Source organism: Bufo bufo, chromosome 1, assembly GCF_905171765.1.
Source record: "Bufo bufo chromosome 1, aBufBuf1.1, whole genome shotgun sequence".
Classification (NCBI taxonomy): domain Eukaryota; kingdom Metazoa; phylum Chordata; class Amphibia; order Anura; family Bufonidae; genus Bufo; species Bufo bufo.
Genome location: NC_053389.1, coordinates 84,725,206 through 84,736,078, shown reverse-complemented (window position 1 = coordinate 84,736,078; position 10,873 = coordinate 84,725,206). Strand labels below are relative to the sequence as shown.

The 10,873-nt window shown below is 42.8% G+C and overlaps 1 long non-coding RNA gene across 1 annotated transcript; it reads left to right on the top strand.

Annotated features, from left to right (window-relative positions):
- The first annotated feature begins 350 nt into the window (after positions 1 to 350).
- On the top strand, positions 351 to 3,364 carry LOC120987323. Its single transcript, XR_005775990.1, has 3 exons — positions 351 to 361; positions 2,402 to 2,405; positions 3,252 to 3,364. It is a non-coding gene; the product is annotated as an uncharacterized LOC120987323 (long non-coding RNA).
- The last annotated feature ends 7,509 nt before the right edge of the window (positions 3,365 to 10,873 follow it).

Here is a 10,873-nt window from a genome sequence, read left to right as displayed (position 1 = left end):
ATCGCCCAAAAACAGAAAAAACTATGGCTCTCAGACTATGGAGATACTAAAACATGATTTTTTTGTTTCAAAATTGAAATCATTGTGTAAAACTTACATAAATAAAAAATTGTATACATATTAGATATTGCCGTGTCCGGGGAAACCTGCTCTATAAAAGTACCACATGATCTAAGTCTAACCTGTCAGATGAATGTTGTAAATAACAACAAAATAAACTGTGCCAAGACAGCTATTTCTTGTTACCTTGCCTCACAAATAGTGTAACATAGAGCAACCAAAAATCATATGTATCCTAAACTAGTACCAACAAAACTGCCACCCTATCCCGTAGTTTCTAAAATGGGGTCACTTTTTTGGAGTTTCTACTCTAGGGGTGCGTCAGGGGGGCTTCAAATGGGACATGTTGTCAAAAAACCAGTCCAGCAAAATCTGGCTTCCAAAAACCGTATGGTATTCCTTTCCTTCTGCACCCTGCCATGTGTAGTTTCTAGAATGGGGTCTTTCACAAAGTGAAAGCCTCACAAAGTGACTTCAGACCTGAACTGGTCCCTAAAAAGTTGTTTTTTTTAAATTTCTGAGAAATTTCAAGATTTGCTTCTAAACTTCTAATCCTTGTAACGTCCCCCAAAAATAAAATGTCATTCCCAAAATGATCCAAACATGAAGTATACATATGAGGAATGTAAAGTAATAACTATTTTTGTAGGTATTACTATGTATTATAGAAGTAGAGAAATTGAAACTTGGAAATTTACAATTTTTTGCAAATTTTTGGCAAATTTGGTATTTTTGTATAAATAAAAATGATTTTTTTTTCTCCATTTTACCAGTGTCATGAAGTACAAAATGTGATGAAAAAACTATATCAGAATGGCCTGGATAAGTCAAAGTTTTATAGTTATCACCACTTAAAGTGACACTGGTCAGATTTGCAAAAAATGGCCTTAGTCCTTAAGGAGTTAAAAATAACATCAAAAAATCTTTAAAAATATTTTAAACATAAAAATGTGATTTACACAATAGGTGATTTTCTGATGACACATTCCCGTTAGTGCATGTACTTTTAGTTATTATATGTTGTATTGTGTTAGATATAGCGGCCATTGGTTTATGAAAAGGGATGATATATTTATGGTATTGGTATACACTGTTATTATAATTTTGTTATTGTTGTATTCATACCTCTCAGGGCCCATACAATTATTGGTTTATTACCAAAGGGGTGGGGTAGGGAAGTGTTTGGTGCTTACAGCATGGTTTTCATTGTTTTTAACCCTTATTGTCTGATTAATTAAATCACTTTTGATAATTTGGAGTCCATTTCTTTATGGCCTATACGCATTGGGGGAGAAATATCAAAACTGATGTAAAGGAAAACTGTCTTAGTTGCCCATAGGAACCAATCAGATTCCACCTTTTGTTTTTTAGAGCTCCTTTGGGAAATGAAAAGAGGAATCTGATTGGTTGCTATGGGCTACTAAGGTTGTTTACCTTTATTCCATGTTTTATAAATCTCCCCCATTGTCTGTTGTAGTCTTGTAATAAGAGTAAAATAATCACAGCCCCCCCCCACCATGTTATACTTTGGTTAACTCTTGCAAACAATGCATAAAACAACTGTTAGTTATGATGATATCACAAGACATATGACATCATAGACATTGCATGATGTCACAATTGGTGCAGAATGTCCAAAGTTCTAAACCAGAACCATTTTGTGTCACATGAGTTTGACAGGTTGAAGCGGACACGTTCAGGTATGTAGCTCTTCACTCCATGCTGAGACCTTCATACATCGTGTAGTTAGAGGCTGTATTGTGAAATACCACACAATCAACAGGGGTGTAAGTAGGGGGCTGCAACTGGGGCATGTGTACTGGGTGCTGAGTGCCAGGTGATGCGCCAACATGCCACTTCACCTTGGCCAGGCTGTTAAGAAAGTGGGCTAGGTCAGAAAATTCCACCCTCTGGTAAAAGTAAGTCTTCGGCTCTACCATTTACCCCCCATCCCCTAGAAATCTCGACAACAAACCCTGTGGGACATATTTCTTGCTGTGACTGTCAGGACAAATCTTTAAAGGGAAGACATTTCTAAGAAATGTTCACAAACCTTATTTTATGGAAAATGTGCACATCTGGGCATTATGCTTTGTCCCTCCTAAAGGCATCTGGACAACCCCTATATGAGAACTCCCTGGCAACCACTGGGGGGGACCCTGTTGTCTCTCCAGTACACAGGTGGTATGTTAATGGACCATTTTCAAACGTATGGTCATCTGAAGCATGAGCTGCTCTTTGAAGTGTGTCGATACTCTGGCTGAGTGGGGTCCCAGACTGTAATGTGGTTTTATATAGGTGCAGTCCTAGGAAGATTTCCCTGGAATTGTTCCTTCTACAGATCTGTGACGTTGATCATGTTCATGCGGATTTAATGATGCTGATCTCCTCTGTATTTATATCATTCTGTAAATCTATATTATGGGGACTTGTTTGTGGTCTTTTTTAGAGTCTTAGGGGGAAATACACGTTAGATTAATGTCATCTGAGCTGAACCTGCTGACTTTGGTGGGATAGGCTGATTTATTTATGTGTATGGGGTGCCACAACCCTCCCCTTATGACAAATGTTAAGGGAAGAGAAGGCTTGGGTAGGTTGGAAATTAACATGACCAAATTTTTATGACAATGGGGGTGTCAGGGGGAATAGCTGTTGGCTGAAATATTGTCTGACTGTTAGCTATGATGATGTCAGTAGACACATGACATCATAGACACCACATGACATGCAAGTTCTAAACCAGAATCATCTTGGTTCATTTCAGCTTGAAGAGGACACATCCACATCCAGTGTGAAGCATTTGAAGAGAACAAGCCCAGAGAACTAGCTCTTCACTCAGGTCTGTAAGATTGTAAGCTCTAGGGAACAGGACATGTACTGTATATTAGATTGTAAGCTCTAAGGAGCAGGATGTCTATTGTTCTATTAGACTGTAAGATCCGAGGAGCAGAACATGTGTTGTATATTAGATTGTAAGCTCTTAGGAGCAGACCTTGTATTGCATTTTAGACTGTAAGCTCTAAGGATCAGGGCATGTACTGTATGTTAGATTGTAAGCTCTGAGGAGCGGGATGTCTATTGTTGTATTAGACTGTAGGATCCGAGGAGCAGAAAATGAATTGTATATTAGACTGTAAGCTCTTAGGAGCAGACCTTGTATTGCATATTAGATGGTAAGCTCTTAGGATCAGGGCATGTACTGTATATTAGATTGTAAGCTCTGAGGAGCAGGTTGTCTCTTTCTTTCCAGGGTCAGCTCTCCGGAGCTTTATATTACATACATATACACAGCAATATGCAGCAGGACAGATGTAATCCAGGGAATTATCCGATCGCCACATCTGGGGTCAGGAAGGAATTTTTTTCCCCCTTGAGCTAGAAATCTCCGGGGGGTTTGTTCGCCTTCCTCTGGATCTTTGGATCCGGTGGCTCTCATCTCAGGACAGTGGTGGACTGGTCTGAATGACTGCAGCAAGTTCTGTGGTCTCCACCGGTCCTGACCTGAGAGTCACTGTGATCCCTGTTTATTTTATTAAAGGGCCAGTAATACTTTATTACAATGTTGCTTATTGCTATTCCAATAAAAAAATTTAAAAAAAATTATATTGTGGTGTTTGTTTGTTTTTTTATCTGGATTTGTCCTTACACAATGACCACGATGAGGCTGATTCTTGCCGCTCAGTGTTTTAGTACTAGTCATAGCTGCTAATCCAGCAAATAATAAAGCACATCATCTCCTAAACACATGGTGGCAGCTGCTGCAGGACCTGGAACTACATGGGAATTCATTACAATAAAGTACATTATCTTTTAAACACATGGCGGCAGCTGCAGGACCATGAAGTATAGGGGACTCCATTATAATAAAGTGTATCTTCTCCTAAACACATGGCGGCAGCTTCTACAGGATCACAAACTGTAATAAATTACATCTTCTCCCAAACACATGGCAGCAGTTGCTGCAGGACCAGGAACTATAGGGGACTCCATTATAATAAAGTGGCACAGCACCTGCACTGTCTGTAATAGGTGCTCCCAGGTTTTGGTATATCTGCCGTCATAACCACTGCACACACTGTTCTCAGCCAGCCTATGCCCTTTCACGTGACACACAATATTGCACAAAGCACTGCTTACAGGCTGTAGGCTGGTCTTTATTATAGGCCTATCTCTTATACAGGCCTTAGCTGCTTGCAGGATGCAAGGACTAGGTAGATTCTCTCTACCCCTTAGGCCTCTTTCACACGGGCGAGAATTCCGTGCGGGTCCAATGCGTGAGGTGAACGCATTGCACCCGCAATGAATCCGGACCCATTCACTCCAATGGGGCTGTGCACATGAGCGGTGATTTTTAGGGATGGAGGGGTTAAAAAAATAATCATTAAACTCACCTCATCCACTTGTTTGCAAAGCCCGGCTCATTTTCTTTCTTCTTCTTTGAGGACCTGGGAGGAAAAGGACCTTTGGTGTTGTCACTGCGCTCATCACATGGTCCATCACATGGTCCATGACCATGGTGATCGACCATGTGATGAGCGTAGTGACGCCACCAAAGGTTCTTTTCCTCCCAGGTCCTCAAAGAAGAAAGAAGACGAGCCGGGCTGCGCAAACAAGTAGATGAGGTTGAGTTCAATTTAACCACTTCCCGCCACGCTAACGCCGAAAGGCGTCATTGCGGTGGCTCTCCCAGGTCACACTAACGCCGATTGGCGTCATCTCGCGTGAACCGAGATTTCCTGTGAACACGCGCACACAGGCGCGCGCACTCACAGGATCGGAAGGTAAGCGAGTGGATCTCCAGCCTACCAGCGGCGATCGTTCGCTGGCAGGCTGGAGATGCGATTTTTTTAACCCCTAACAGGTATATTTGACGCTGTTTTGATAACAGCGTCTAATATATCTGCTACCTGGTCCTCTGGTGGTCCCCTTTGCTTGGATCGACCACCAGAGGACACAGGCAGCTCAGTAATAAGTAGCACCAAGCACCACTACACTACACCCCCCCGTCACTTATTAACCCCTTACTCACCCCTGATCACCCCTGATCACCCCATATAGACTCCCTGATCACCCCCCTGTCATTGATCACCCCCTTGTAAGGCTCCATTCAGACGTCCGTATGATTTTTACGGATCCACTGATACATCGATCGGATCCGCAAAACACATACGGACGTCTGAATGGAGCCTTACAGGGGGGTGATCAGGGAGTCTATATGGGGTGATCACCCCCGTCATTGATCACCCCCCTGTAAGGCTCCATTCAGACGTCCGTATGTGTTTTGCGGATCCGATCCATGTATCAGTGGATCCGTAAAAATCATACGGACGTCTGAATGGAGCCTTACAGGGGGGTGTACAATGACGGGGGTGATCACCCCATATAGAATCCCTGATCACCCCCCTGTCATTGATCACCCCCCTGTCATTGATCACCCCCCTGTAAGGCTCCATTCAGACGTCCGTATGATTTTTACGGATCCACTGATACATGGATCGGATCCGCAAAACACATACGGACGTCTGAATGGAGCCTTACAGGGGGGTGATCAATGACGGGGGTGATCACCCCATATAGACTCCCTGATCCCCCCCCCTGTCATTGATCACCCCCCTGTCATTGATCACCTTTCTGTAAGGCTCCATTCAGACGTCTGTATGATATTTACGGATCCACTGATACATGGATCGGATCCGCAAAACACATACGGACATCTGAATGGAGCCTTACAGGGGGGTGATCAATGACAGGGGGGTGATCACCCCATATAGACTCCCTGATCACCCCCCTGTCATTGATCACCCCCCTGTCATTGATCACCCCCCTGTCATTGATCACCCCCCTGTAAGGCTCCATTCAGATGTCCGTATGTGTTTTGCGGATCCGATCCATGTATCCGTGGATCCGTAAAAAACATACGGACGTCTGAATGGAGCCTTACAGGGGGGGGATCAATGACAGAGGTGTGATCACCTCATATAGACTCCCTGATCACCCCCCTGTCATTCATCACCCCCCTGTAAGGCTCCATTCAGATGTCCGTATGTGTTTTGCGGATCCGATCCATGGATCCGTAAAAAACATACGGACGTCTAAATGGAGCCTTACTGGGGAGGTGATCAATGACAGGGGGGTGATCACCCCATATAGACTCCCTGATCACCCCCCTGTCATTGATCACCCCTCCGTAAAAAACATACGGACATCTGAATGGAGCCTTACAGAGGGGTGATCAATGACAGGGGGGTGATCACCCCATATAGACTCCCTGATCACCCCCCTGTCATTGATCACCCCCCTGTAAGGCTCCATTCAGACATTTTTTTGGCCCAAGTTAGCGGAATTTTTTTATTTTTTATTTTTCTTACAAAGTCTCATATTCCACTAACTTGTGTCAAAAAATAAAATCTCACATGAACTCACCATACCCCTCACGGAATCCAAATGCGTAAATTTTTTTAGACATTTATATTCCAGACTTCTTCTCACGCTTTAGGGCCCCTAAAATGCCAGGGCAGTATAAATACTCCACATATGACCCCATTTCAGAAAGTAGACACCCCAAGGTATTCGCTGAGGGGCATATTGAGTCCATGAAAGATTGAAATTTTTGCCCCAAGTTAGAGGAAAGGGAGACTTTGTGAGAAAAAACAAAAAAATCAATTTCCGCTAACTTGTGGCAAAAAAAAAAAATTCTATGAACTCGCCATGCCCCTCATTGAATACGTTGGGGTGTCTTCTTTCCAAAATGGGGTCACATGTGGGGTATTTATACTGCCCTGGCAATTTAGGGGCCCAAAAGCGTGAGAAGAAGTCTGGGATCCAAATGTCAAAAAAGGACCTCCTAAAAGGAATCTGGGCTCCTTTGCGCATCTAGGCTGCAAAAAAGTGTCCCACATTCCAAATAGCACCTTTCGGATTTCACCGGCCATTTTTTACAGATTTTGATTTCAAACTACTTCTCACGCATTCGGGCCCCTAAAATGCCAGGGCAGTATAACTACCCCACAAGTGACCCCATTTTGGAAAGAAGACACCCCCAGGTATTTTGTGATGGGCATAGTGAGTTCATGGAAGTTTTTATTTGACAAAAAATAAAAAATTCTAGGAACTCGCCATGCCCCTCACGGAATACCTTGGGGTGTCTTCTTTCCAAAATGGGGTCACTTGTGGGGTAGTTATACTGCCCTGGCATTCTAGGGGCCCTAATGTGTGGTAAGTAGTTTGAAATCAAAATGTGTAAAAAATGACCTGTGAAATCCTAAAGGTGCTCTTTGGAATGTGGGCCCCTTTGCCCACCTAGGCTGCAAAAAAGTGTCACACATGTGGTATTGCCGTACTCAGGAGAAGTTGGGCAATGTGTTTTAGGGTGTCATTTTACATATACCCATGCTGGGTGAGATAAATATCTTGGTCAAATGCCAACTTTGTATAAAAAAATGGGAAAAGTTGTCTTTTGCCAAGATATTTCTCTCACCCAGCATGGGTATATGTAAAATGACACCCCAAAAAACATTGCGGCAATACCACATGTGTGACACTTTTTTGCAGCCTAGGTGGGCAAAGGGGCCCACATTCCAAAGAGCACCTTTCGGATTTCACCGGCCATTTTTTACAGATTTTGATTTCAAACTACTTACCACACATTAGGGCCCCTAGAATGCCAGGGCAGTATAACTACCCCACAAGTAACCCCATTTTGGAAAGAAGACACCCCAAGGTATTTCGTGATGGGCATAGTGAGTTCATGGAAGTTTTTATTTTTTGTCACAAGTTAGTGGAATAAGAGACTTTGTAAGAAAAAAAAAATCTAAAAAAAAAAATCATAATTTTCCGCTAACTTGTGACAAAAAATAAAAAGTTCTATGAACTCACTATGCCCATCAGCGAATACCTTAGGGTGTCTACTTTCCGAAATGGGGTCATTTGTGGGGCGTTTATACTGTCTGGGCATTGTAGAACCTCAGGAAACATGACAGGTGCTCAGAAAGTCAGAGCTGCTTCAAAAAGCGGAAATTCACATTTTTGTACCATAGTTTGTAAACGCTATAACTTTTACCCAAACCATTTTTTTTTACCCAAACATTTTTTTTTTAGCACAGACATGTAGAACAATAAATTTAGAGAAAAATTTATATAAATTTTTGATTAATAACTTTCGATTAATTTCGATTAATAACAAAAAAAGTAAAAATGTCAGCAGCAATGAAATACCACCAAATGAAAGCTCTATTAGTGAGAAGAAAAGGAGGTAAAATTCATTTGGGTGGTAAGTTGCATGACCGAGCAATAAACCGCTAAAGTTGTGGAGTGCCGATTTGTAAAAAAGCGCCTGGTCACTAAGGGGGTATAAACCTGTGGTCCTTAAGTGGTTAAATAAAAAAAAATGCAACCCCTCCATCCCTAATTTACTTAGCATTCTGTTTAACAAATGCTATTATTTTCCCTTATAAATAATAAAATCTACACAACACCTAACCGAAACCTGAACTTCTGTGAAGAAGTCCGGGTTCGGGTCTGGGTACCAAAAATGCAGATTTTTCTCACGCGTGTGCAAAATGCATTAAAAGGATTTGCAATCGCGCTGAAAAATTGTGCATTTTCCCGCAACGCACTCGCATTATTTCCCGCAACGCCCGTGTGAAAGAGGCCTTAGCTCCAACCTCAATTCCTCTTTGGTATTTGGCCTGTTTCCCTAGCTACTCCCCGGGGTGTTGCACCATTTTTCTAGTACTAATCACTTCTGCTAGCGCAGTAATGCAGATATGGTGAACCTGGGAGAGCCGGTCACAGGGGGATACTCGTGCAGCAGGTGGCAGCAAAAATAGGAGTGGTCTTTTTGATTGGTGTGGTTTACATAATAGGGCATGGCTAATCTATATAAGATACCATAGTAGCGGTAACATACCAATCTCATTACATGAGTAAGGGTCACACTTTAAGATCCCAAACGTGTAGACGCTAACGCTGTGTGTCTATACTGTGTCATTGGATATTTTATTGCTTTAAAAGAATAAAGGCTATAACTTTTTTTTATTGCAAACTAGACGTCTCTCCTTGTTTTGGATTATACTCAGTGCCTGGTTCCAGGCTGATCTGTGCCTCCCCAAGAGAGTGCAGGTGAGCTGAGCCCTTTACTGCCGTTGAATTTCATTGCGTAAACATAGCACCATATCCATATACAGTACCAGAACCAAGATACACATATAAGGCACCAGTTCAAAGTTAATGCATAAATACAGCACCAGAGCCAAGCTCATAACAATCGCCTACCAGATTGTGCAATGTAAAACAGGCTTAAGAGAATTCAACAATCACAAAATTATAGTAGTAGTGTATACCAATGCCATGAATACAGTATATAACCCCTTTACATAAACCAGTGACCACTATATCCAGCACAATACAACACCGAATAACCAAAACTACATGTACTAATAACAAACACTAGCCTACAAGCGAGGACACATAATATACTTAAGTGTATGAGATGTAACACATTATCTATTATTTATGTAATTTATAAAAAGCACATGCTCTTCCATCGGCTATCCTGCCTGAGCTGTTCTTAACAGCATTTACAAAGCATTCAAAAATTGCTTTACGGCAGCCCCATGGTCCATAGACACAATGAGCAGGAGGGAACCTCATTGACTTCTATGGGAGATGCTCTGTGACCTGTGCATTGTACAAGGAAAGAATAGATAAGATCTGAAAATCACCTATTCTGAATGGTGGATCCTGTTTTATCTATACACAGAGGTGATATCACTACAGGCAGGATTATAGAATGATAGATAAGCAGATAACTGCAGGTGATCTGTATAGACCAAGAAGTGTTGCCAATCATTAGGCTTAGCGAGCAGTGCGAAAACTGCAGGAATTTATGTTTTTTGTTTGATTATAGTTATTAACATGCAAAATTAACCTGTTCCGTACACTGTACGCCCTGATGTCCCAGTACTTATGTACGTCCTATGTATTTCCGATCACCGCCGCACGGTGATCAGCAGGCACCCAGGGTCAATGTCCAGGGGGGTCCTGTGACCCCCCCCTCCCCCCCGTATCGGCGATCGCTGCAAACCGCAGGTCAATTCAGACCTGCGGTTTGCAGCGCTTTCGGGAGGTTTCTGATCCTCGCGTCTGTGACCGCGGGGATCAGAAACTTCAAAATTCCTTTATTTTATGTTTAACCCCCCCCCCCTGCAGCCCTCTGTGTTATGTGCCGGCGGGCGGGGGGGGGGGGGCAGATGTCAGGCATTTAAACCCTACCATGCTGCGGTCCGTAGGGACCGCTGTATGGAAAAGGTTAACAGGGAGGAGCTTCCTCCCTCTCCCATCGGGAGCTGCTGTGCCTTTTCAGCACCCGATGGGAGAGGGAGGGGGCCCCCCTCCCTCCCCATCACCCACAGCTCTGCTGTGGCAGCGAGTGATGGTTACAATGGCAACCGGACGCCTTCACAGGCGTCCGGCTGTCCATGGTGCTGATCAGAGGCTGTCCATGGTGCTGATTAGACTTCTGCTAAAGGCAGAAGTCTAATCAAACTTTGCAAAGTGAAAATACAGTACAGTACACTATATAGTGTACTGTACTGTTTTATACAGACATCAGACCCACTGGATTTTCAAGAACCAAGTGGGTTTGGGTCAAAAAAAAAAGGGAAAAAAAAGTTAAAATAAAAAAACACATTTATCAAAAAAAAAAAAAAATGACACATGTTTGATATCACCACGTCCATAACGACCTGAAATATAAAACGGTCATGTTACTTTCTCCTCACGGTGAACGCCATAAAAAAATAAATATAAAAAC